The 13,172-nt window shown below is 42.6% G+C and overlaps 1 non-coding gene across 1 annotated transcript; it reads left to right on the forward strand.

Annotated features, from left to right (window-relative positions):
* Positions 1 to 510: 510 nt before the first annotated feature.
* On the forward strand, positions 511 to 584 carry TRNAI-AAU (transfer RNA isoleucine (anticodon AAU)). Its single transcript has one exon. It is a non-coding gene; the product is annotated as a tRNA-Ile (tRNA).
* Positions 585 to 13,172: the final 12,588 nt, after the last annotated feature.

The raw sequence follows: 13,172 nt of genomic DNA on the forward strand, positions 1-13,172 counted from the left end.
AGACGCCTCTCCTGAAAGGTAGGAGACGGATTACAAATCCTAAACTAACAAATACAAGTATCCCAAATATATCTCTGACAGCATGCTTGGTCGACCATGGTTCACATGATCGATCGTGCAACCTGCATGCAACAACACACATTGAAGGATCTAATGTTCTGGCTGCTGTCGGAATCCTCTGTGACGGCTGTCTGAAATCCAGCAAAGCTTCAAAACACACACACACAATTCGCCTCCAGTTTGTGGGTAAACGGCTGTCGGACCGCCCCGCGGCCAATAGGGTACTCGGTACTCACATGGTTAGGGTGTGCTTCTATGTTCTTAGAGGTGTATGTGTTATGTGATTTTAGTGTGTTAAAAATAAAGATATAGGTTAAGCTATATTACATTGAAACTGCACTAATTTTTTTAAGCTGAAACTGCCCTAAATTGACAAAGGGGGATACGTTTTGATAGTCTATAGTTTTATGTTATATTTAATAAAGAATCCATTGATGATATAAATAAATTGGCCTATTAGCTCAGTTGGTTAGAGCGTGGTCCTAATAAGGCCAAGGTCGCAGGTTCGAAACCTGCATGGGCCAATCTTTTCAGATTTTGTTTTTTCTCAGAGTAATTTCACGTCACGACTCGCGACCTAAACAAATTGCTACTGCTGTAGTTACGTACTACATATCCGCGTAACCCGTCGCCGTCCCGTTTCCTCTCCTTCCGCCCTCTTGCACTACCCGCTCCTTGCAATCCCTAGATCTGGGAGCACCGCTCGGCCTGCTCCTCCCCACTCGGCCAGTCGGCCACTCCCCAGCTCTCAACATGCTCCGTGGACCTGCTGCAGCTCTTGCTTGCTGTCATCGAGCACAACCTAAACCTTTTATGTGGCTAGCATCACGTTGTTATCTAAGAGGAAAAGATGCCACATGCCGGCTGCCGGGTTACGCCGTGGCGGCAAATTTGACAAATTTGACTTGTGGATGAAATCAAATCATAGAATGAACTGTCTGTGAAACTATTTCACGCGGCTAACTTTTTTGTGTGACACCCGACACGAAGGCGTCACACTACACTGTGCAACGCTTCACGGATAGGCGCTACACGCCTGGCCAGCGTTGCTCCAATGATTTGCCGTGCGTTGTCCTACTGCACGGTGATGTCGCTCGGGTTACTGCTGCTCCTCCTGCATGCAACGTCGTCTTCTAACAAACTAGCACCGGTGGTACGCAAGCACGTTGAAGGAAAAAGTGAAGGGAAAAGCGTACGTACGTCTAATAAGAAAAATAAGAGAGTCAGAGACCAGACATATATATGGTGTTGGGTGCACATAGCCCGGTTGGTGGTGCGTATGCATGCGCGGTCGATCATGGTTCACATGATCCACCGTGCAACCCGGATGCAACAGCACACATTGAAGATCTAAAGTGCTACTGCTGGTAGTGCACACATTGCATGTGGGGTACACAAATGTCAGCCAAAAATGTGTCCCTACACACCGTGATTGTACATTTGTCTGGACATGCACTAGCTAGCGTCCATTGTTTCAAAGTTGACCCAGACATTTTACTCTACTTCTAAGTCGATGATCTCTTGAGCGGTCGATTCACGCACACATTCATCTTCCTTTCACCGTCATGGGGTACACAAATCACATTGTCAGTTTGTCACCAACAACTACAGAAGTAAAAACACACTGTACGGCCAGCGGTGAACAGTGTCGTCTGGCTCTGTGCACAAGTACATTCGTTGTCGCCGGGCCACGAAGCTATAGCAACCGACCGACGGATTCGACAGCAACATGCAACGATAGTTTTTTTTCTCTCAAAGCGGATTACTTCCTCCTTTCCGGTTTATAGGGCTCAATTCAAAATTCTCACCAACCAAGATAGATGGTGAATGGTGAAATATTTTTTGTAGTTTGTAAAAGCACCCAATTAATGCTCTTGTTTTTAAAAAAAAATTATGTTTATCAATGCATTAATTGCAATGCATGCATGCATAAAATACATGCATTGGTCAATTTTTTCTTAATACTTGCATGCAATGATTTAATGCATCTTGAAATTTGAATTTATGATGGGGAACAACCAAATTGAGCCTTATAAAATGAAAAAAACTAAAATTTTAAGATAAGCCTTATAAACCGGAAAGGAGGGAGTAGGTCGAACACCGCTATGATCCGCCTCCCCCAAAGCACCCGGCCGGGAAATGGATCGTCTCACGGGGACCATTTGGTTCCATCACGATCATCAATAGCCGAAACAGATAGCTGAGATCGAGATGGAGATGGAGAGGTACACAGCAGAGGCACGTCACGTAGCTGTATTGGTTGTGTACGCGCGCACGGATGCGTAACATGGAGCCGACGCCCGGTCCCCGTCCACGCACACGTGATGCCGTCTAGCTCCCTTCCGCTCGCACATCTCCATCCACCATTGTAGCTGGTGAAGTTACTGCCACACTGTACCGCTAGCTAGGGCTCGATCGCTTAGCTAGCTGCGTGGATTGGCTAGGAGATAGACGCAGTCAGTCTGCTACGTACGGTGGCTAGTAAGGCCAGCGTGTTGCCTGCATTCGTATAAGGTGTATATCTGATCCGTGGATGCTTGAGATGGTAGCTAGCTAGCGGTAACGTACGCAGCATTGTTGCATGGGCAGCTGTGGCCTGTGCTCTGTGGGCATGGAACGCAAGCAACTGAGCCGTGCATGCATGCGTACGTGCTTCGATCATCTAGCGGGGCCAAGGTGTGCATGCACGTGATGTGATCAGCATTGTACAATACGTTCAATAATAAGTCGCTGATTGATTGCATTGGATTGGAGGATCTGGCGACCAGATCGATCGATCAATCGATCCTGCCGTGCCGCTGCCGCCTTCCACGCACAAGCGTGTTGGCCGGCCTGCCGGGATCGAACTTAATCGTGTTTTATTTAATTCATTTCCTGTCCGTCCAGTTTCATCGGCGCATCCTGACGACAATATTTTGCACAGTTTCAAAGACAATATTTTGCACAGTAGCATATACAGGCTGCAGAGTGGTGGAGCTCACGATTTCAGCAGGCCCGGTGTTCGAATTACTTTCTGAAATTTGGAGGGAGAGACTTCGAGCCATGCAGCAGCAGCTAGCAGCCCAGCAGGAGTTCACTCCCACTGACAGAGCCCCCTGGTTTGTGCATGTCGGGTTAAATATATTTCGATCGTTGTCGCTGCAGGCTGGCTGGTGGACGCCGGATCCATGGAAATCGGGGAGGGCACAGGATGAGCGGCCGTACGTATCATGGGCGAACGGGGGCAGAAGAGACAGGATCCGCGTCCCGTGCAGCCGTGCTCTGTCTGCCCCGTCCGCCGCCATAAATTGTTTTGGCGTTTGGTCCTGTCCGGTGGATGGATGTGTTGGGCCAGCGTTCCGGCCCACGTCGCGCGCCGTAGGCCTGGAACCGAGCGAGCGGATCACGGCCGCGCCCTCAAAAACAAAAACCCAAAAGGCCAACACGAAACAACAAACAAACGAACGTCCTGTTCGAGGCCTCTCCCCCGACGCACGCGCGCCGCCCTCCGCCCTCCGCCCGCCCGCCTCAACGTCTGCTCGGCTTGCGCAGATCACCGACCTTCAGTCGGGGGTGCATCGCGATTGCCAAACCAAATCCACGATGGAAGAATCTGCGCCGGCTTCGCGTATGCGGGAGTTTGAGCCGTTCACGGCGCCGTCGCTGGAGGAGCTGCTGCCGCAGCTGTCCAGCGAGGAGCAGGGCAGATTGCAGGGCCACCTGCGCGAGCACGATCGCCTCCGGAGGCGACGGAACAAGAAGTCTCCTCCGTCGCCTTCGTGTTCGTGGGACGATTTCGGGCCCACGGAAGGGTATGTCCCGCCCGCCTCATCCAGGATTTTATATTTTTTAGGTCAACAAAAAAGGTTTATGTTAGGTCCCTGCTTGCTGTGGAGGCTTTCTACATACCTGTTCCTACATTATTAACCCCCTATAAAGTTAACACTGACTGACCTAAATTAAGGACAGCAGCACTTTATTTTAGCTTAAACAGGGTGCGATGCTAAAGTGTGTTGGAGACTGCAGGTAAAATTGATTATGCGATGTCTGCTTGCGGATAGCAAACGTAGATCTAAGGTTATCTCCGTTGGTTGCTGCTGACTCTTCAGCATATAGTTCATATGAACACTTCATTGGTTGCCCTATGTTGGAATGACAGCTTATTCTTTGACAATCGATTGGAATAGAACTGATAGAAACCTTAGAAAAAGCCTTGAAGTGTATATTTTCTGTCATATACCAATCGAGGATGTCCTAACAGCCTGTTTGGTCAACAGACAGGCAGGGGAATGAAAATTTGCACACATCGTGTATGGTAACGACAGGGAGAGAGTATGGGAGTTTAGAGATGAGAAATTGATTTGAAGTCACATTCCTCTGTTTGGCATGTGAAGGCAATTAAAGGTGGGAATTTAAGAGATAATTAACCGCTCCTATTTAATTGATGGGATTAGACAGACAAATAACCAACTTTAAACGTGAAACATGACCCCTCACGGATGTGCCCAACTAACAAAACCTTTTTTTTCTCCGTCGATTCCCGATCTTCGGTTAAATTACCAGGGGTCCCCTAGGGAAGAGATTTGAAGGAGTTGGGCCTCTGAATTTCCCTTCCCTTCTTAATTCCCATGTCCCTGAGTCAATCAAAGGATTTAAAGTGTTACTCCCTTCGTCCGGTGAAAAGTGTACATATAGAAATTTTAAGACAGATTATGAAGTGAAGTAAATAATGCATTGGAAATGTGCAAGTCATTATCTATCTTTTCTTTAATTACCCAACCTCCAATGAGCTAACTGCATGTAAAAAATAAGGAGACCAAGTGTAGAATGTCATTGGTTTTGATTACCGAAGTATTTTTTTTCTACTTTAAAGTGAATTGGGAAAATAGAAATACACTTTTTTTGGACAAATTTAAGAGCCAAACGTACACTCTTCACCACACGGAGGGAGTAGTTACCTTAAACTCCCATTCCGTGGCTCCAACTCCCCGCAACCAAACACGCCGACAAGGGTGTTTATGGAGGGACTATGCATGGTAAGTAGGTTTTTACTCCAATTCCTTGTTTGGTATATGATGAGAATTGATGTGGGAAAAAACTTTGCTCGCGAATTAACAAGGTACCCCCTGTGAAGAAATTGGTGGGAATTTGCTTCCTCAACTCTCATTCCCCTTTCCACCTTAAACTCTCATTCCCTCTAATCAAATAGTGGACTTTTAATCTTCTCAGCCCTCAACTCCCATTCCCCTCCACCACGTCACCCACCCTCACCAATGCGCAAATGGAGGTTTGTTGTTGGTCAAGGGAGTTGACTGTTACTCGACATTGTTACTGAAGTGCGAGACACACCATGTCAGGTGGCACTCTCACAGTCGGTCATGTGTGTGTGCCCGCATGCATGAGTAGTCACATCGTGGTCATGTCGGCGCTTTCACACACAGGGATTACGCACCGTGCGGTTTCCCATACGAGAAGTCGCGTCGTCGGCGTGCCCGCCAGGCGCCTATTAATGCTTCTTTTTATAGCCGCGCGCGGCGGACCGGCGTTCACTGATACGTCTCCAATGTATCTATACTTTTTGATTGCTCCATGCTATATTATCTTCTGTTTCGGACATTATTGGGCTTTGTTATACACTTTTATACTATTTTTGGGACTAACCTATTAACCGGAGGCCCAGCCCAGAATTGCTGTTTTTTGCCTATTTCAGAGTTTCGCAGAAAAAGAATATCAAACGGAGTCCAAACGGAATGAAACCTTCGGGAACGTGATTTTCGGAACGAACATGATCCAGAGGACTTGGACCCTACGTCAAGAAAGCTACCAGGAAGCCACGAGGTAGGGGGGCGTGCCTACCCTTTGGGCGCGCCCTCCACCCTCGTGGGCCCCACGTTGCTCCACCGACGTACTCCTTCCTCCTATATATACCTACGTACCCCCAATCGATCAGAGACGGAGGCAAAAACCTAATTCCACCGCCGCAACCTTCTGTACCCGTGAGATCCCATCTTGGGGCCTGTTCCGGAGCTTCACCGGAGGGGGCATCGATCACGGAGGGCTTCTACATCAACACCATAGCCTCTCCGATGAAGTGTGACTAGTTTACCTCAGACCTTCGGGTCCATAGTTATTAGCTAGATGGATTCTTCTCTCTTTTTGGATCTCAATACAATGTTCTCCCCCCCTCTCATGGAGATCTATTCGATTTAATCTTCTTTTGTTGTGTGTTTGTTGAGATCGATGAATTATGGGTTTCTGATAAAGTTTATCTATGAATAATATTTGAATCTTGTGAATTCTTTTATGTATGATTGGTTATCTTTGCAAGTCTCTTTGAATTATCAGTTTGGTTTGGCCTACTAGATTGATCTTTCTTGCAATGGGAGAAGTGCTTAGCTTTGGGTTCAATCTTGCGGTGTCCTTTCCCAGTGACAGTAGGGGCAGCAAGGCACGTATTGTATTATTGTCATCAAGGATAACAAGATGGTTTTTTTACCATATTGCATGAATTTATCCCTCTACATCATGTCATCTTGCTTAAGGCGCTACTTTGTTCTTATGAACTTAATACTCTAGATGCATGCTGGATAGCGGTCGATGTGTGGAGTAATAGTAGTAGATGCAGGCAGGAGTCGGTCTACTTGTTTCGTACGTGATGCCTATATACATGATCATGGCTAGATATTCTCATAACTATGCTCAATTCTGTCAATTGCTCAACAGTAATTTGTTCACCCACCGTAAATACTTATGCTCTCGAGAGAAGCCACTAGTGAAACCTATGGCCCCCGGGTCTATTTTCCATCATATTAATCTTCCAACACTTAGCTATTTCCGTTGCCTTTTATTTTACTTTGCATCTTTATCACAAAAATACCAAAAATATTATCTTATCATATCTATCAGATCTCACTCTCGTAAGTGACCGTGTAGGGATTGACAACCCTTTATCGCGTTGGTTGCGAGGATTTATTTGTTTGTGTAGGTGCGAGGGACTCGTGTGTAGCCTCCTACTGGATTGATACCTTGGTTCTCAAAAACTGAGGGAAATACTTACGCTACTTTGCTGCATCACCCTTTCCTCTTGAAGGGAAAACCAACGCAGTGCTCAAGAGGTAGCAAGAAGTATTTCTGGCGCCGTTGCCGGGGAGGTCTACGCAAAAGTCAACATACCAAGTACCCATCACAAACCCTTATCTCCCGCATTACATTATTCGCCATTTGCCTCTCGTTTTCCTCTCCCCCACTTCACCCTTGCCGTTTTATTCATCCTCTCTTTTTCGTTCGCCTCTTTTTGTTCGCTTCTTGTTTGCTCGTGTGTTGGATTGCTTGCTTGTCACGATGGCTCAAGATAATACCAAATTATGTGACTTTACCAATACCAACAATAATGATTTCCTTAGCACTCTGATTGCTCCTCTTACCGATACTGAATCTTGTGAAATCAATGCTGCTTTGTTGAATCTTGTCATGAAAGATCAATTCGCCGGCCTTCCTAGTGAAGATGCCGCTACTCATTTAAATAGCTTCGTTGATTTGTGTGATATGCAAAAGAAGAAAGATGTGGACAATGATATTGTTAAATTGAAGCTATTCCCTTTTTCGCTTAGAGATCGTGCTAAAGCTTAGTTTTCATATTTGCCTAAAAATAGTATTGATTCTTGGAATAAGTGCAAAGATGCTTTTATCTCTAAGTATTTTCCTCCTGCTAAGATTATCTCTCTTATAAACGATATTATGAATTTTAAGCAACTTGATCATGAACATGTTGCACAAGCTTGGAAGAGGATGAAATTAATGATACGTAATTGCCCTACGCATGGTTTGAATTTGTGGATGATTATACAATTTTTTTATGCCGGATTGAATTTTGCTTCTAGAAATCTTTTAGATTCGGCCGCGGGATGCACTTTTATGGAAATCACTTTAGGAGAAGCTACTAAACTCCTAGATAATATTATGGTTAATTATTCTCAATGGCACACTGAAAGATCTACTACTAAAAAAGTGTATGCGATAGAAGAAATTAATGTTTTGAGTGGAAAGATGGATGACCTTATGAAATTATTTGCTACTAAGAGTGTTTCTTCTGATCCTAATGATATGCCTTTGTCTACTTTGATTGAGAATAATAATGAATCTTTGGATGTAAATTTTGTTGGTAGGAATAATTTTGGTAACAACGCGTATAGAGGAAACTTTAATCCTAGGCCTTATCCTAGTAATTCCTCTAATAATTATGGTAATTCCTACAACAACTCTTATGAAAATTTTAATAAGATGCCCTCTGAATTTGAGACTAGTGTTAAGGAATTTATGAATTCGCAAAAGAATTTCAATGCTTTGCTTGAAGAAACATTGCTTAAAGTTGATGAATTGGCTAGGAATGTTGATAGAATTTCTCTTGATGTTGATTCCTTGAAACTTAGATCTATTCCACCTAAGCATGATATCAATGAGTCTCTCAAAGCCATGAGAATTTGCATTGATGAGTGCAAAGAAAGAACCGCTAGGATGCGTGCTAAGAAAGATTGCTTTATAAAAGCGTGTTCTTCTAATTTTTATGAAAACAAAGATGAAGATCTAAAAGTTATTGATGTGTCCCCTATTAAACCTTTACCTAGAAGGCGTTCCAGAAATTCGGAGTTTTTAGATCTTGATGCTAAAATTGATAAAAGTGGGATTGAAGAGATCAAAACATTAGATATTAATGAACCCACTATTTTGGATTTCAAGGAATTTAATTATGATAATTGCTCCTTGATAGATTGTATTTCCTTGTTGCAATCCGTGCTAAATTCTCCTCATGCTTATAGTCAAAATAAAGCCTTTACCAAACATATCGTTGATGCTTTGATGCAATCTTATGAAGAAAAACTTGAGTTGGAAGTTTCTATTCCTAGAAAACTCTATGATGAGTGGGAACCTACTATTAAAATTAAAATTAAAGATCATGAATGCTACGCTTTGTGTGATTTGGGTGCTAGTGTTTCCACGATTCCAAAAACTTTGTGTGATTTTCTAGGTTTTTGTGATTTTGATGATTGCTCTTTAAACTTGCACCTTACGGATTCCACTATTAAGAAACCTATGGGAAGAATTAATGATGTTCTTATTGTTGCAAATAGGAACTATGTGCCTGTAGATTTTATTGTTCTTGACATAGATTGCAATCCTTCATGTCCTATTATTCTTGGTAGACCTTTCCTTAGAACGATTGGTGCAATCATTGATATAAAGGAAGGGAATATTAGATTCCAATTTCCATTAAAAAAAGGCATGAAACACTTCCCTAGGAAGAAAATAAAATTACCATATGAATCTATTATGAGAGCCACTTATGGATTGCCTACTGAGGATGGCAATACCTAGATCTATCCTTGCTATTATGCCTAGCTAGGGGCGTTAAACGATAGCGCTTGTTGGGAGGCAACCCAATTTTATTTTTAGTTTTTTTTTTGCTTTTTGCTTCTGTTTAGGAATAAATATTTGTTCTAGCCTCTGGTTAGATGTGTTTTTATGTTTTAATTAGTGTTTGTGCCAAGTTAAACCTATATGATCTTCTTGGATGATAGTTATTTGATCTTGCAGAAAATTCCAGAAACTTTCTGTTCACAAAAATAATTGTTAAAAATCACCAGAACGTGATAAAATATTGATTCCAATTTCTGCTGATCAATAAACAAATTGTCTAGGTCTTCCTATTTTGGATGATTTTTTGAGGTTCCAGAAGTTTGCGTTAGTTACAGATTACTACAGACTGTTCTGTTTTTGACAGATTCTGTTTTTCGTGTGTTGTTTGCCTATTTTGATGAATCTATGGCTAGTAAAAGAGTTTATAAACCGTAGAGAAGTTGGAATACAGTAGGTTTAACACCAATATAAATAAAGAATGAGTTCACTACAGTACCTTGAAGTGGTCTTTTGTTTTCTTTCGCTAACGGAGGTCACGAGATTTTCTGCTGAGTTTTGTGTTGTGAAGTTTTCAAGTTTTGGGTGAAAAATTTGATGGATTATGGAACAAGGAGTGGCAAGAGCCTAAGCTTGGGGATGCCCATGGCACCCCCAAGATAATCTAAGGACACCTAAAATCCAAAGCTTGGGGATGCCCCGGAAGGCATCCCCTCTTTCGTCTACTTCCATCGGTAACTTTACTTGGAGCTATATTTTTATTCACCACATGATATGTGTTTTGCTTGGAGCGTCTTGTATGATTTGAGTTTTTTTAGTTTACCACATTCATCCTTGCTGTACACACCTTTTGATAGAGACACACATGATTCGGAAATTATTAGAATACTCTATGTGCTTCACTTATATCTTTTGAGTTATATAGTTTTTGCTCTAGTACTTCACTTATATCCTTTAGAGCACGGTGGTGGATTTGTTTTATAGAAACTATTGATCTCTCATGCTTCACTTAGATTATTTTGAGAGTCTTAAATAGCATGGTAATTTGCTTAAATAATCCCAATATGCTAGGTATTCAAGAATATTAAAAACTTTCTTATGAGTGTTTTGAATACTAAGAGAAGTTTGATGCTTGATGATTGTTTTGAGACATGGAGGTAGTGATATTAAAGTTGTGCTAGTTGAGTAGTTGTGAATTTGAGAAATACTTGTGTTGAAGTTTGCAAGTCCCGTAGCATGCACGTATGGTAAACGTTATGTAACAAATTTGAAACATGAGGTGTTCTTTGATTGTCCTCCTTATGAGTGGCGGTCGGGGACGAGCAATGGTCTTTTCCTACCAATCTACCCCCCTAGGAGCATGCGCGTAGTGCTTGGTTTTTGATGACTTGCAGATTTTTGCAATAAGTATGTGAGTTCTTTATGACTAATGTTGAGTCCATGTATTATACGCACTCTCACCTTTCCATCAATGCTAGCCTCTTCGGTACCGTGCATTGCCCTTTCTCATATAGAGAGTTGGTGCAAACTTCGCCGGTGCATCCAAACCCCGTGATATGATACGCTCTTTCACACATAAACCTCCTTATATCTTCCTCAAAACAGCCACCATACCTACCTATTATGGCATTTCCATAGCCATTCCGAGATATATTGCCATGCAACTTTCCACCGTTTCGTTTATCTTGACACGTTCATCATTGTCATATTGCTTTGCATGATCATGTAGTTGACATAGTATTTGTGGCAAAGCCACCGTTCATAATTCTTTCATACATGTCACTCTTGGTGCATTGCATATCCCGGTACACTGCCGGAGGCATTCATATAGAGTCATACTTTGTTCTAGTGTCGAGTTGTAATCATTGAGTTGTAAATAAATAGAAGTGTGATGATCATCATTTTCTAGAGCATTGTCCCAAGTGAGGAATAAAAAAAAGGAGAGAGAAAGGCCATAAAAAAAGAAGGCCCAAAAAAATGAATGAGAGAAAAAGAGAGAAGGGACAATGTTACTATCCTTTTACCACACTTGTGCTTCAAAGTAGCACCATAATCTTCATGATAGAGAGTCTCTTGTTTTGTCACTTTCATATAATAGTGGGAATTTTTCATTATAGAACTTGGCTTGTATATTCCAACAATGGGCCTCCTCAAGTGCCCTAGGTCTTCGTGAGCAAGCAAGTTGGATGCACACCCACTTAGTTTCTTTTGTTGAGCTTTCATATATTTTTAGCTCTAGTGCATCCGTTGCATGGCAATCCCTACTCCTTGCATTAACATCAATCGATGGGCATCTCCATAGCTCATTGATTAGCCTCGTTGATGTGAGACTTTCTCCTTTTTTTGTCTTCTCCACATAACCCCCATCATTATATTCTATTCCACCCATAGTGCTATATCCATGGCTCACACTCATGTGTTGCGTGAAGGTTGAAAAAGTTTGAGAGTACTAAAGTATGAAACAATTGCTTGGCTTGTCATCGGGGTTGTGCATGATGAGAGCATTCTTGTGTGACGAAAATGGAGCATGACTAAACTATATGATTTTGTAGGGATGAACTTTCTTTGGCCATGTTATTTTGAGAGGACATAATTGCTTAGTTATTATGCTTGAAGTATTATTACTTTTATGTCAATATGAACTTTTATCTTGAATCTTTCGGATCTGAATATCCATACCACAATTAAGAAGAATTACATTGAAATTATGCCAAATAACATTCCACATCAAAAATTCCGTTTTTATCATTTACCTACTCGAGGACGAGCAGGAATTAAGCTTGGGGATGCTTGATACGTCTCCAACGTATCTATAATTTTTGATTGCTCCATGCTATATTATCTTCTGTTTTGGACATTATTGGGCTTTGTTATACACTTTTATATTATTTTTGGGACTAACCTATTAACCGGAGGCCCAACCCAGAATTGCTGTTTTTTTGCCTATTTTAGAGTTTCGCAGAAAAAGAATATCAAACGGAGTCCAAACGGAATGAAACCTTCGGGAACGTGATTTTCGGAACGAACATGATCCAGAGGACTTGGACCCTACATCAAGAAAGCTACCAGGAAGCCACGAGGTAGGGGGGCGTGCCTACCCTTTGGGCGCGCCCTCCACCCTCATGGGCCCACGTTGCTCCACCGACGTACTCCTTCCTCCTATATATACCTACGTACCCCCAAACGATCAGAGACGGAGGCAAAAACCTAATTCCACCACCGCAACCTTCTGTACCCGTGAGATCCCATCTTGGGGCCTCTTCCGGAGCTTCGCCGGAGGGGGCATCGATCACGGAGGGCTTCTACATCAACACCATAGCCTCTCCGATGAAGTGTGAGTAGTTTACCTCAGACCTTCGGGTCCATAGTTATTAGCTAGATGGATTCTTCTCTCTTTTTGGATCTCAATACAATGTTCTCCCCCTCTCTCGTGGAGATCTATTCGATGTAATCTTCTTTTGCGGTGTGTTTGTTGAGATCGATGAATTGTGGGTTTATGATAAAGTTTATCTATGAATAATATTTGAATCTTGTGAATTCTTTTATGTATGATTGGTTATCTTTGCAAGTCTCTTTGAATTATCAGTTTGGTTTGGCCTACTAGATTGATCTTTCTTGCAATGGGAGAAGTGCTTAGCTTTGGGTTCAATCTTGCGGTGTCCTTTCCCAGTGACAGTAGGGGCAGCAAGGCACGTATTGTATTGTTGCCATCGAGGATAACA

Source organism: Triticum aestivum, chromosome 4D (assembly GCF_018294505.1).
Source record: "Triticum aestivum cultivar Chinese Spring chromosome 4D, IWGSC CS RefSeq v2.1, whole genome shotgun sequence".
Taxonomy (NCBI): domain Eukaryota; kingdom Viridiplantae; phylum Streptophyta; class Magnoliopsida; order Poales; family Poaceae; genus Triticum; species Triticum aestivum.